Genomic DNA, 14,505 nt, shown 5'->3' with positions numbered 1-14,505 from the left:
TGTACCTGAAAAAAATATTGTTCATTACTCTAACAAATATGAGTACTGGAACATAAGTTACGCAACCTAAGCAAAGTTGAATAGGAATGCAAGTTAAGATGTGTTGGGGGGAAGCATGGGCATATTGATCTCTGACTAGAATAAACTTGGGGTAGCAGGTTTTGCACCCCTAGACAATGTAGAGTTAAGTATCCAGCCCTTTGGCTACCAAGATTAGGAAAAACAATGAAATCTATGCACATTGTCTGGCTTGACACCTATTACCCTGAGCTGATTCTACAAATTTGCAGATTCCACTGTTAATCGTTTTGTTTTAAACAAGAGCTTGGCCCCTATATCTGGCCATGGTTTTTGGTGCTTTTCTGTTGCTTCTGCAATCCCTGTTCTGTGGTAGCCAGCTTGATGAAGGCTCCTTCAATATTTTAGACTTAGCTTCTGTTTGTGAAATTGTAATGGTTTAATAAAGGTATCACCAGCTAGGGAGTGTGCCATTTAATTGGGTTTTTATTTTGTGGGGGGAGGTGATTCCAACTCCAAAGGATTCCCCAGGCAGAATTCTGGGTTCCAGCCCACAGCCACACCTACATTGCACTCACCTGGAACAAGCCTATTTTTGAGACTCCTTGGTGATGCTAGGCCTATTCATATACACAAGAAGGAAAATGTCCTATTGTTTCCTGGAAGGAATAAGTCTTTGTGGGAGGTGTAGTTCATTGGGTACTCCTCAGAAACTACTAGAGCTCAGCTGCACCAACGATTCCACTCTTTAGGCACCAACAAAGGACACTGGATAGCCATTCAGGCCCCAAATAGAACTCTGGCAGGGAGTACAGAAAAGAGCAAAAACTACCGTACCTCTCCATGCAGAGGTTGCCATGGATGGAGACCTGGAACCACCTCTAGAATGTGGAGATTTGCTCCTGTGCCATATGTCAACAGGAGATCTAGACCAAGTAGTCTTGCCTGTGACCTGTCCCAATAGGACTGAGGCTCTTCATGCTGAAGTGCTAATTTTGGCACTGGCGGGCAATCTTCCAAAGCCAGAACATCAGAGTGTTCGAGTTGAGAATCTGAGAGAGGCTTGCTGGTGAGATACCACTAGGAGGTCCAAAGACAAGGATCTGGCAGGGAAAGATTGATAAGTTTGCCTGGAATGGGAACAATCCATGCATCAATATCCAAGCTTCTGTAGATACTCTGTATGGGAAGACATCCTTGGTAGAGTAGCCAGAATCAATTTTCCTTTCCCATTCCCTTTGGTCTTCCTTGATGTTACCTCAGCAGCAGAAAATAGGGAACTGAGGAGGGCCAGCGTGGTGAACATCATGTCTACTAGAGAGAGAGGGTGAAGTCTTTGGTATCATTGAGCTCTAGATGTTTCCAACTATTGTTGTGCAAGCGCAAGAGTACCGAGTGTGTGAATTCACAGATGACCACTTGAAGAGCAGGTAAGAAACCTGTCCTTTGGAGAAGTTCTCTAATAGAGCCTTGGGAGTTGAAGTGAAAAAACAAAAATGGCATATCACTATTACCCATCCTTGTTTTCAAATTGAGTGAAAGGGTCCTATAGATTTTTTTATTCTTGTCTCATTCTGATCTCATTGCTATTTGGGAATCTGGACTCCTATGATAATGGTTTGATTCATACAGTATGTAACTTACTGTGGCGTTCACCCTCGTACCCCTTGCCTGACCCTCCAAACAGAGCACATGAAAGCAAACTACTACTTTTTAGCCCGCTGCCACCAGTTGATCACTAAATTAACATTAATTATGAAAGGATGAAGATGCAGGTCCAAACTTCACTGTCTTTTAAATAAATCATTTTTATTGATTACAGATCTCTGAATATTAATCATAGGTAACTTCTATTATTATCAATCACAACCTTCTATTTGTTATTACAGTTCTTACTCACTTTTCACTCTAATCACACCTCAGATCTCACACTCTATCTCCTCCACTCTCTCACTCTCACTGACTCTCTGACTCCATCTCTTTATTACATATCTCTCGGCTCCGCCTCTCAGCTACATTAGCCTGAAACATGAATATTCATAAATACTTAACATAATAAAGGTGAACGCTACACTTATATTGTCTACCTATATTTAATTATCGAACAAGTGTTTCCAAATTGGTGGTTGTGGGTTTTCCGGGCTCTTTGGCCATGTTCTGAAGGTGGTTCTTCCTAACGTTTTGCCAGTCTCTGTGGCTGGCATCTTCAGAGGACAGCACTCTGCTCTGGTGTAGTTTGCTTGGGACTACACCAGAGCACAGAGCGCTGTCCTCTGAAGATGCCGGCCACAGAGACTGGTGAAACGTTAGGAAGAACAACCTTCAGAACACGGCCAAAGAGCCCGGAAAACCCACAACAACCATTAGATCCCGCTCGTGAAAGCCTTCGTGAATACATTCTGTCCAAATTATTCCTCCAGATATTCCAAGTAGGCATTTGATAAATGCCATAACCTAGGTCCTAGGGTATCTTTATGTAGTAACTAGGGAAAGATGTAGGAAGACAGAGCTCTTAAAATGGGTGGTGAACTGGTGGTTGTCTCAAATGTTCAACTACAACTCTCATCAGCCCTAGCCTGCATAGACAGTGAAGGCTAATGTGAGTTGCAGCCCATATGCAGTGCATTAAGAGGTCATAGAAAACCGAAAGATTAAGTACCCAAGAGTGTGCAGCTTTGTGTTTGGATGGCCTCTTCCAATTTAGCAAAATGTTAAGCAGATCTATACGATCAAGAGTGTAGACTCTTAGAGATGTCTTGGTGCAAATGTCCTTCCTTACAGGGTTCAAAGCAAGGGGAAGAAGGAATCAGCTATTTAGCTAATAGCTAGATCATTGCAGATGCTCCTGAATGGTAAAAAGCCCTTGCCAAAGAGACCACATGGTTTCTCTTTCTCAGATGTCCTGACAGATGCCTGTGAGATACCCGGAAGCAGTGCATGAGTTGTTAAATTCTCTGCAGAAGATACTAAACACCTCCATGCTATGTACAAGTACCAGCAAGGATAACTGTGTTGGCATAAAACAAATTGCAAAATATATACCAATATGATACTTCTATTAGGCCAAGCAAAAACGCACAATATTTGCAGAAGCCGAAGCAAATGTGCAAGCATGAGAGCTCCTCCAGGTTTTTCTGTACTTTTGAACATTTTTTGCTGGACTTAATATGTACAGTATCTTATATAAGTACCATACTAACAACAATAGAGCATAGTACACACTAGTATATACTTAGTATATATTTTGACAGCAAGGCTCGCAAAGTGTGTACTGGAGGAAAGCACTAATTCAAATCCAAAAATAGACAGCCTATTACAGTAAGATGCTGATTCTTATCTATATGGGATTGTATTACAATCAGCACTGCAATCTATTTTTTCTTATTATTACACTATCCAGTCAAATATTTGAAACCTGACAACTTGGCTGAAGCAAATACTAAATATAGATGGAAAGGGGACTCCTGTTTCAAAGCTGAACTTGTTGGTTCAGGAGAAACACGCCAATGGATTTCTAGAGGGTAAGAACAAAATACATTTTCTTCTAGATCATAATGCTGGGCTTGGCACAGGAGTTTACAGGGACATGATTAAGATGTAAGTAATTTATGACTTTAAAGCAATAAAGAATCCACTTACTTTGAGGTAACTGTAATCTGCTATTTTCTGCTCATCTCTCCCTTCATTTTAAAGAAATTAAGTGAAAATTAAGTTGGGAATCAGTGACCAAACCTGTACGGACTCAAACCCTCGAAAAGTGATAATAGTATTGTGTTAAGGAACAGTGAGTTTAGTCCCCTGTAAGTCGGATGCTAAACGGAGATAGTTATGCTTGAGGCAAAAAACCCCAAACCAAACCAAAACAAAACAAAAAAATGAAACAGATCCATTACACAAGTCTTAAGCCCCTAATGGGACATAATCGGGCTTTATATATTTCAAAACAGACTTAAAGCTAGTTAAAGGAAGTTGATTACATGTGCCAAACCTCAGTGATTTACAGACCTCTTTACTGGGGTTTGCAATTTGTCTTTAAAGCAGGAAAAGTTGAGATAGAACAAGATTGCTTAATATTGGGGAAGATCTTTTCAATCTTATGTAACCCATGTTGAAATGCTATCTTCCGAACTGCAGTGGGTTCTCCGTAACGTTGTCTATGAATGCTTTCATGGAGGGAACACACATCTTCCCCATATGATTGTATCCCTAAGGAACCCATAAGCTAACCATCCTGAACTTGGCCTTGCACAGATGAGCTATTTTCTACCATAAAGTATTTGACCTTTGTAACTGGAGCCTCTCCTTGTAATGCTCTGTACTTTGATCAGAGTACTGTTCTTTTTGTTGTTTTTAGGCAGTTGAAAATGCTACTTCACTGAGGACTGCAATTCTCACTCTTTGTGACACTTCTTGCACTTGGGATGGGTGACTTTTCCATTTTCTCTCTTGGTTAGCAAATCCTACTTTATTGAAAGGTGCATTTTCCCCTCTGTCTTTTGTTTGAGAATATAATTTTGCCCAGTCTTGAATTGTTCCTCTACCTTTCCACCCCTTCTCTTCCATTTTCAAGTATTTCAATAGCCTACATTTCAAGAGCTCTGTGCCCTAATTTTAAGACTGTGCTTGAAGAAATGGCAAAATGGAGTAAAGCGCATGAAATGCAAACTGATGTAGCAGTTTGTAAGCAAACTAGTTAGTAGGGTTCTTGGAGTAGTGCTGGGTTTTGCGACACTGTCAGTTGCCAGTATGTAACACTGCAATGCTGTGCATCAGAGGATGGGGCTTAGGAAGTGGTAAACAGGCATTGTGGTCATATGCTAGCTCAAATGTACACACTTTGAAGAGAGCTGGGTAAGCTGGGAGGAAAAGATGCCTGTTATGTGAATAGCAGAAGCGATCTGTCCCACATCCCTCGTTCATGAGGTTCTGATGAGAGAAAAGTGTTTTCCATCTTGTTAAGGGAAGCAGCCTAATTTGTCACTCTGAGATGAAAGTATGAGGGCCTCCTTGCTGTGAGTGGTGAGCAAGGATGACTCAGGAAACATGTTTAGTGACATGGAAACTAGGGCAAAGGGAAGAGAGCTGGCAAGATCTTGTAATGCTATTCCGGATGTCCTTGGTGGACTGCCAGAAGGGCAAAGAGTAAAGCAGAGCAGACTTACAAGTTACAACACAGGGTCAGAAAAGAGAAAGAAAGTCTTCACAGCTTTGAAAAAGAAACCAACCTCCTTTCTGTATTTTTTCCCATGTTTGTTGTTAGTTTATACTTCTTTTCATCCATTTTATGTTCTTCAAGCTGTGAGGTTCTGTGATTTGTAGGATCGAGGCTTTCCAAAGCCTGGAATGGTAGCTTCTAAACCCCAGTGTTAGAGGGTGCCTGTTCTTTCTTTTGAGAATATTTTTGTTTTGGTGCATCCATTTCCACAAGGGATAAAAGAGTAATGGAAACATATTAATTGCATCTGCTATGCCAAGATTCTTATTTAATAGTGTCAGGTTGAATGACAAGTTGGAGGAGAGCAGTGGGTTTAGAACATACTTGCACATGGTGTGGGAGTACCGGACAGTGGCAAATGTCAGGAGGGAAATCGAGTCAGAATCAATCAAAATTGCTAAGCAACAGATTACACATCCACAATTAGCACTGCATAATCTCTTTGAGAGCTCAAATAATGGTCTGTTATGTAAAGACATAACCTCATTTAGAGGGTTCAAAATATGAACCCCTATACTCACTCTACAGCTTGTACAAGGTGATTAGCACAATAGAAGATGGAGTCTGTGGCATGTAGTAGTGTAGTAGTATTAGTAGTAGTAATCTTAGAACTGCAGAGCTAGAAGGGACCCTATGGATCATCGAGTCCAGCCCCGGTCAAGGAGGCACAGCGGGGAACTGAACTGCCAACCTCTGGCTCTGCAGCCAGATGCCTAAGCCACTGAGCTATCTAAAGTTCTTTTGAGGAAAGAGCTGGGGTAAGTGCCATTTGTCACATTCACATTGTGCTAAAGGCATAGCTGAAATTTTAGAAGCATAACATTCTCCTTCGATTTAGTAGTTAAAAATATAGACGACATGTCTACACTTTAATTTGTTTACTTTCCTGTGTGACAGTATCATTGACTGAGAATAAGCATTGAACTGAACTGGTTGTACTTATGCATTCTTTGAAGCTCTGCCTCATCAAAAGTTGGGCGATTGCCTGCTTTTTATTAAAACTTTGAACACTGGCAGAGTTCTCATTATTTGATTTCTGTCTTTTGTGAGGTTTTCTTTAGCCACCTCGTACATGCTTTTCTCCTGAAATATTTAAGCTGTGTATATCTTACACATGTTTACAGGCCGCTTACTTAACAGATTTATGGCCAATAAAAGGGGCTTAAATTGGCAAATTTGGAATTGTTTGTTTTTTTTGTTTATGTGCCACCTTTCTCCTTAAAAGGATCCAAGGTGGCTTACAGCAGTGGTCCCCAACCTTGGACCTCCAGATGTTCTTGGACTTCAACTCCCAGAAATCCTGGCCAGCAGAGGTGGTGGTGAAGGCTTCTGGGAGTTGTAGTCCAAGAACATCTGGATGCCCAAGGTTGGGGACCACTGGCTTACAGGATTAAATGAGCCAAGAAGCACACCTGGTCCTCAGCGATCTCCATCCAGGCATTGATTGGCCTTAGACTTACTTAGCTTTAGCACCCTCTGTCCTCAAACCATGTCCCCCCTCCCCCTCACCACTCCCTGTTCTGATCTTAACAACTTGGCATGAGTTCTTTTTTGTTAAAGAGGAGGAATAAATGCAATCTTTCTGGCAAACAACATTCCTTTGGTAGGGGATTCGGCTGAACATAATATTCTCTTGACTAGGCAAACTGCATTCCATGTGTGTTTGTCAGATTCTTCACTTGCTTCACCCTAATTCTATTCCCACGCAGATTTGTCTCCAGTGTACACATGGCAACAAGACTATTTTTAGCTGCCTAAAGTGCAACTACCTTCCTGTCTTTGGAAATCATAGTGTCTTAGCAACAATCACACTTTGTTGTTTGAACGGATACAGAATCCTGTACCATGACTCTAACTTCATACATGGGCCAATATACAACTGGGTTGAAGATTACCAGTAAAATACAAATTACAGACGTGTTTGTTAGATTGATAAGGAATCTAAGAACATCAGGACAGGCTTCTCCGCACAATACCCTTAAGGAGTTTTTGTGCATGAGAGAGAATTTGATTGTGAATGTGAGTACCTACTCTGCATGACAGAATGCCTGCCTGCCTGTTTGTCACTCTTGACTTCTCTTACCATTAACTGACCAGCCTGTGGACCCACAGGCACAATGAACACCTGCTGTCACCTGGGCCTTCTGGTGACTCCTCAGTGGAGACTTCTTCACAGCCTTATCTGGTTGTCCTCATTTGCTTAATGAATGCTATATCGCCACCATTTAAATTACCCAGAATGTTCCCTACACACATACACACAGGGACTTTGAGCAAATGTCATCCCCGGCATCTGCCCAGATGATGACACTATATGAGGGGCGTCCAAATGCTAAAATACATGACAGCAACAAAGGAATATTGCTGGTAAGCTGGTGTGAAAGGTACTTAGTTACTTTTGTTTACTCAGCAGGGTGGATTCATGCTAGCAATCAACTTTGCATGTCAATGCAGTCTTGCAGGTTTTAAAGGTCTACAGCTCAGAGCTTTCCATTCTCTGGTCTCCAATAAACTGCTCTCCAATATGTGGTTTCAGGAAATTGGCCATAAAGAAGTACTTAGTTTGCTTTCTCATATTCACACAAACACCCTCTTTATAGCTGTCAGGTATTTTACTCAGAAATCTATAATCAAGTTTCTAAACTACAAAGTAATAAACCAGAACTGGCAGGCATTCACTAAAGTGAAATGAGAGAGAAAAAACTGAGAAATCCAGAGCTATATTTTCTTTTTAAATATTATTATAATAATAATAATTGCAGAGCTGGAAGCTACCCTATGGATCATCTAGTCCAACTCTTGTCAATGAGGCGTACTGGGAACCAGACTCCCAACCAGATGCCTAAACCACTGAACTATCCTGCAGTTCCAGTTTTATGCATCCTGACATGTTTCAGCAATTTACTACTTTTAGGGTCATCCTCAGGGAGTAAAATGAAACTTACATTTTTAGGTCTGAAATCCTGTTACATAACTTCATGTATGCAATGGGCATGATTAAAGGTTTTCCTTGACAACTTCAGGACACACATGATGTTATCAAATTGTGCATAAGTTGTAGGCACCTCAGAATCAACAGAGAAAGCCTTTAATCAATGGTGATGGCACTGCTGCTGATGTCACTCCTGTTGCACATGTGGAACTGTGCAACAGGATTTCAGCCAAGATGTAACTAAAATATGAAATCACAAGAAAATACCATGTTTTGTTTAAAAGTTCTGAATTTTTTAAAATAACCACATACATATAATCCATTCCTTTTTTTGTTGTTTTGTTTTGGTGAATTTGTTAAGTATTATGCCTTCAGATAGTTATGTATTTGTTTATGAAAAAAATTGGTAAAGCAATTGGTATTTTAAATCTGGTTTTATATTTTAGTTACATAATAAAATGCATTTTAATATTTCATTTTAATCCCTGAAGAAGGCCTTTAAAGAAGTACAGGGCTAATATTGTCAGTCTCCAGAAAATAATAAAAAAGAAAATAAATGTAATCACTTACATGCTGAGGGTTTCCTCCTTAGTTTATACATTGTAAAATACAAGCTGCCTTGGGTGGTATTATGGGGACTGTTTTCAAACCATCTATTTATCGTTTAATGTGAGTAATTTTCAATGTCAAGATTGTCCAGTCAATGTCTTTGTTTGTGATAATGTAATCAATAACTATAACTGATTCCTCTGCATTACCTCACTCACTCCTTTGTAGTGACTGTTATGTGTTATGTTCCATCAAGTCAGAACTGATATATAATGACCTTAATGCAAATTTTATGTTAACAGAGATATTTAAGGAGTCGTTTTACCACTTCTAACCACACCACCATGAATTTCCATGGCCGAATGGGGATTTGAACCAAAATCTCCTATGTCCTAGCTCATCGCTCTATCCACTACTCCACATTGGTAGTGGCTAAAAATGTGCAGTACATAAACCAGCATGGTAGCTTTCTTCCAAAATGAATTTCTGAAAGAAGAGGTGGCTTCCAGTGGATTTTGACAGTGGCTGGACAGCTTCTGTCTTAATCCAGATAACACAACAGTAATAAACTGCTAATAGCTTATCAGGATTCCTCAATAATTCATTACTCACAATATCTTAAACTAATGCTTTCAGCCGACTCACTTACTAAGAACTGTTCATTAGAAAGTGTGGACAAGACATGCATTCTAGATTTTACCATGCTTCTAGGAAAGCAGGATCAGTCATGGTGAAACTTAATAAACTTAATGTACAATGCAATTAGGAAAGCAGAGGAAATGAGGGGTAATTAAAAATCAGAGCATTTGACTTTAAGTGTGGCAAGGAGACATTTTTTGGAAAATACAACTAGCTCAGGAAACCTGTCACGTATAACCAGTTCCTCAACAGAAGGCTGATACATCCCAAGATTACTGGTTACTTATTAAGATAAATAAAAAACAGTTGTACACAATAGATAATATCCTTTTGTCAGAAGAGAGCCGTTGATTCTGTGGTGTACGTAAATGTTGATTTCTCCTTGAACAGGCGTCTCCTCCCTAGTTAGCAGGAAGATACTGACTAATGTTTTTCAAATAAGAAACCTCCATATTTACACTTGTAACAGCACTTCTGACTCTGATAGGGTGTGGCCTTGGTGCGTCACTAGGGTGTGGCCTTGGTGCGTCACTCTTGCTGTTTCTTTGTTTTCTTTAGTTTTTTTATTATGCAGTTTTGTGGTGTAAAGTTGTTCTAGTTAAATATCTTTTTAAGAAAATGTATTTTTAGTTAATACCTTTTAAAAGGAAGAGGATTGTGCATAAGAGAATCCAGAGACTTTGCTTTGGATGATCCTATCATTTTGGCTGACTTTATTTATTTTTTCTGACTGACTTGGTAAATTAGTCACAATAGCAAACTGCATGACTGGAGAGAAAAACAGCAAGGATAACTTTATCTCTGCTACTCAGTGAGGGAGACTGAACAAGCTCTATTGTCTAAAACCATATGTCAACAGCAACACAAAGATGCACTGACACCATTATCTATACATAAATACAAGATGGCATAACTTCCCTTCTTTCTTAAGATTTTTGATGCTTGGCACGTATTTTCTTTGCTGCCAAAAGAAATTTTGTGACTTGATAGGTAGTAGTTACATCTCTACCAACAAGCAGCATACAAAGTTCAACCAAGAGGAAGGGAGACAATATATGTGGGAGAGGAACTCAAGCTGGTTGGACGTCACAGTCTGATAGAACTAAACAGCTTAGTCTTTTGTGTGGAACTATGTTAATCTGATAGGAAATAAATGACAGAGATCCCGTCCAGGTCAATCTCTCACTAAGCCAATGGAATAATTGAAAAAATGGTAAACTTTAGCTGTCCTGTGAGTTATATGCCCATTTCATCTGTCATTACTTGAAGCAACAGGTTTGCTGCATTAGAGAATGAGGTGCTCTTTTCAACTCAGAAGAATGGGTATCAGTCAATAATTTCTGTAACTTCTTCTCCAAGGGAGGTTTTAAAGTCTCCAAATATCCCTAAATATTTAGCAGACCAATGTCTGTTAACTGCCCAAATGGTGATAGCAATATTTGAAAATCTACAGAGTCGGCAATAAAATGAATGTCATGGAGTGAGCTTTAGAAAAAGTTTTATAAAGATTCTTTCTGAAATTGAGAGCAATTCACAGGTAAAGAGAGCAAAGTGGGAGGCTCTGAGAAGGGTTAATAGTAGTACAGTAATAATTTACACAGAACTCCGCAACGAACAGTTCACCAAATGAGGACAGCTCTTCAAGGATTTTTAAGACCTCACAAGTTTTGCTGCAAATTGATCCAAATACTGGACACAGAAGATGGGATTCATGCAGAGTGGTGATACAGTAACTTATTTACGTCGATTGCTAAACAGCCAGCCACAGAAAATAGTCCTAAAGACAATCGATTGGCTCCCTCATTGGCCTAAGGCAAGGCCAATGCGAGAGGATCTTTCAGTGTAGAGAGGTGTTGCTACGCAATTCTTTTCCCAGTCACTTCCCAGCCTGTGTTTCCTGATGATGTGACACACTTGGAAATGTCATTTCTGATACAATGCTGAAGTATAGCAATCTTAAAAGTGCTATATGGTTTACTAACTATATGTTACAGATAGCCTACCATTAGAAGCTGAAATCTGCTAGTGTTCTAGAAATGGAGTTCAGGCAGACTTTTGTATCCCTGAGGTTTCCTGGTTCCTTTCCGCCTCCCCTCCCGTCCAGATGATGTAAGGCTTGACTTGATATGACATGTGACAGTGACAGGAACTGAGACTTTCTGTGCAGAGACCTCCATTATCCAAGGCGTAGTTCTTTTTTCATCTGGGCTTGTGAAGGAGCCAAGTTTAGCATGACAGCAGCTTCCCTGTCTGAAGGTTTCAATGTATGTGTTAAAGAGCAAAACAAGAAAGCAAACAAGGAGCTTTGGAACTGAAGCCCAAGCAAGAATTTGTGAATATGTGATTTTTTTAAAAAAAGAGTTTATGTTCCTCTAAGATACTATTGTCGTTGTTGTTGTTTAGTTGTTAAGTCGTGTCCAACTCTTCATGACCCCATGGACCAGAGCATGCCAGGCCCTCCTGTCTTTCACTACCTCCTGGAGTTTGGTCAAATTCTAAGATACTAGAAAAAGGAAAATGGAAGTTTGTGTCATGGTATGATTTCTTGATTGGAAGATTTTCATTAGGCATGTAATTAACAACAAATTCTTCAGAAGAGAAGCACAAGCTAGTTGTCTTTTAAAAATATTTTAGAATTATTTTGAAATGGCTACAAATTTTCAAGAAGTTTTCTTTAAGCAGGAGAGGTTTCCAGAATAGTGATTTTAAAAAACCCCACCAAGGTCTGAACAGAAACTTCAGGAAATCCTGTGTTTGCAATTAATTGGAATCAAGAAAGAAAGAGAATTTTGACTCATTTGCAGGAGCTCTGACTGAACAGACTTACGAATGAAGTTTGTGCTTAATTCCTGAAGGCAACTAAAAAAAGAAAGAAAGGGAAAAAAAAGAAGGCAAGCAAATGCAAACTATTGGAGGTGAGAAATGCTCCTGTTATGAGAATCAGACTCTTTCAGCACTTAAGGATTTCCTTCTTCTAATGACATTCTCTCTGTAATGTATGGTTTGATTGTTAGTCATTAGTCCAGTGATGCACCACGGAAAACACATGCTTCAGCAGTGTGTTATACGCACACTCAAATCACACACATTAGAATGACAAATTCATATGTAAGGACCTTGCATTGGTAATTTGTTTTTAAACAACAAACATTACCTTGAATATTAGGGTTCCTGGTGCCTTGTCACTTTACTTCAGTCTTCATGAGGGACTGAATCAACTCTAAGCTTACCAGGTTGGCATACACTGTCATTCTTAAATTCGAACCTAGTAAGAAAACTAAGATGATCCAGGAACATAGTTTTTCACCTATAAATCAACTGAGTGGCCCTATTTCAGTGCTATTAAAAGAGGGATGAGGAACATATACCTGCTATAGGTAGCAGAATTCTAGTCCCACATTAGTCCTTTTTTGTGTGTGGCAGGTATTCTGGGAACTGTTGTGTTCATCGCTGGCACAGAGATCTCAGGTATTACAGAAGGTTAGTTTATTGTTACATTCTCATAACATTCTCCATGACATCCAATCAAGAATGAGCAAGCACCGAGGCACCCATGGAAAAATACAACACCCACCAAAACCCCAGGCAAGGTTGAAGCACAAGGAGGAAGCCATTTACAGTCCTTCCTGCCCAAAGGCCAATCTGGGTGGGTGAGGTCACAATGGTGATTCCTTCCAGTGAGGAAGAGGCTCCAAGTTGTTTTAATGATAATAACTTGTCACATGGGGCACAGTTACAAAACAACAGAACTAAAGATTCCTGGCTGGAGCCCGAGCAGATCTTGACACACCTTGAAGGCAAAGGACCAATCTAAGCCATTTTTTTCTACCATGAGGTGAAGATGCCTCTCCCTTTTCACCAGGTGAACTGATAGTTGAACCTTATTTCAAAACTTGTATTGGGGCAGCATCTCCCACCACCACCAGAGCACACTAGACTGGTTCAGAGGGTTCAGAACAAGCTTGTGGCATGCAGAATTCGGTTTGCCAGCAACTCACTGCCAAGTAGCATCTTTTGCTTTGCTTTTTTCCCTGATGACTTTTTTATGCAGTGGCCACCCTACCCCTAGCATCTGCTGCCTGAGATAGCCAGCTAACTGCCTGATTGGGGGTACAGCCTGGTTGTTTTATCATTCTGCTAATTAAGCATTTATTTTGGGTAAAACTGAAGAGGTACACAGGGCAAAATCCTATTGATGAGTTATTCTGGTATACTGTAATTGTGTAAACTCCAGGAGTGAATTGCCACTAGATAACAAGTTGCCACATGTTTCCCTCATTATCTCACACAACTGATTCCAATAGCACAATGAGCACATGGGCAAAACCTGGCCCTATTTTCCTTTTTAAAAAAAAAAACCATGTGCTATAATTTTTTTCAACACAGCTGGGAACTTAGTATGACTGACTGTGCTGATGAATCATTATGAGGTAACGATTATTACACTTTACAACCTGCTGGGGCAGGTTCCACATTCCATTGTGATGACTCAGACAAACATTTAGATTTACTTATTTCCTTGGATTAAGTTGGTGATAGCCAGGAGCACTTTCCATGAACTCTACCTGGAATGAGAGTTGTTCTTTTCTCTCTGATTCAGGCCCAGCTGCTATCATTAATGCTACCGAAACTTTGAAGCACAACTGCTTGAAATGGTTTATTTATAGGAATAAATAGCTTTTTGGAAGCTACAGCTGGGGCAAGATCTTCAAACAGAGACTGGCCATCAGTAACACTTTATAAAAGATGTCCTGCAACTGCACTGCTTTCCCATTGCTCTGTAGGCGTGATTCAGGATACAGAGACAAAATTAGTTACTAGATTTCTCACTCATGATGCGTCTCAAAACTGAAACCTTTATGGCAGGCAAAGGACGTCATGGTACAAATAACTGCCTGAGTGGAAAGTATGTGAGACACTATTTCTACTCCTATGTTCCATTGCAGATTCTTATTTGCATTTTTTTTTTTTTACTATTTACATACTTATCCTGTCTTTTCTCCAGTGAGTGTAAGGCAGTGTGTGTGGCTTCCCATCTTTCTATTATATCCTCAGAACAGTCTTGTGAGGTAAGTTAGGCTGAAAAGAAAGTAACTGGCCCAAGGTCACCCAATGAATGTCATGACTTAATGGGGGAACGGGAACTAGAAAC

General features: G+C 39.9%; 1 non-coding gene across 1 annotated transcript; it reads left to right on the top strand.

Moving 5' to 3' along the window:
- The first annotated feature begins 3,497 nt into the window (after window positions 1-3,497).
- LOC110088248 (uncharacterized) lies at window positions 3,498-11,865 on the top strand. The gene is made up of 2 exons (XR_013537009.1): window positions 3,498-3,539; window positions 11,757-11,865. It is a non-coding gene; the product is annotated as an uncharacterized LOC110088248 (transcript).
- Window positions 11,866-14,505: the final 2,640 nt, after the last annotated feature.

Source organism: Pogona vitticeps, chromosome 5 (assembly GCF_051106095.1).
Source record: "Pogona vitticeps strain Pit_001003342236 chromosome 5, PviZW2.1, whole genome shotgun sequence".
Classification (NCBI taxonomy): domain Eukaryota; kingdom Metazoa; phylum Chordata; class Lepidosauria; order Squamata; family Agamidae; genus Pogona; species Pogona vitticeps.
Note: the sequence above shows the minus strand (reverse complement) of the source record. Positions and strands in the feature narration are given on the sequence as shown.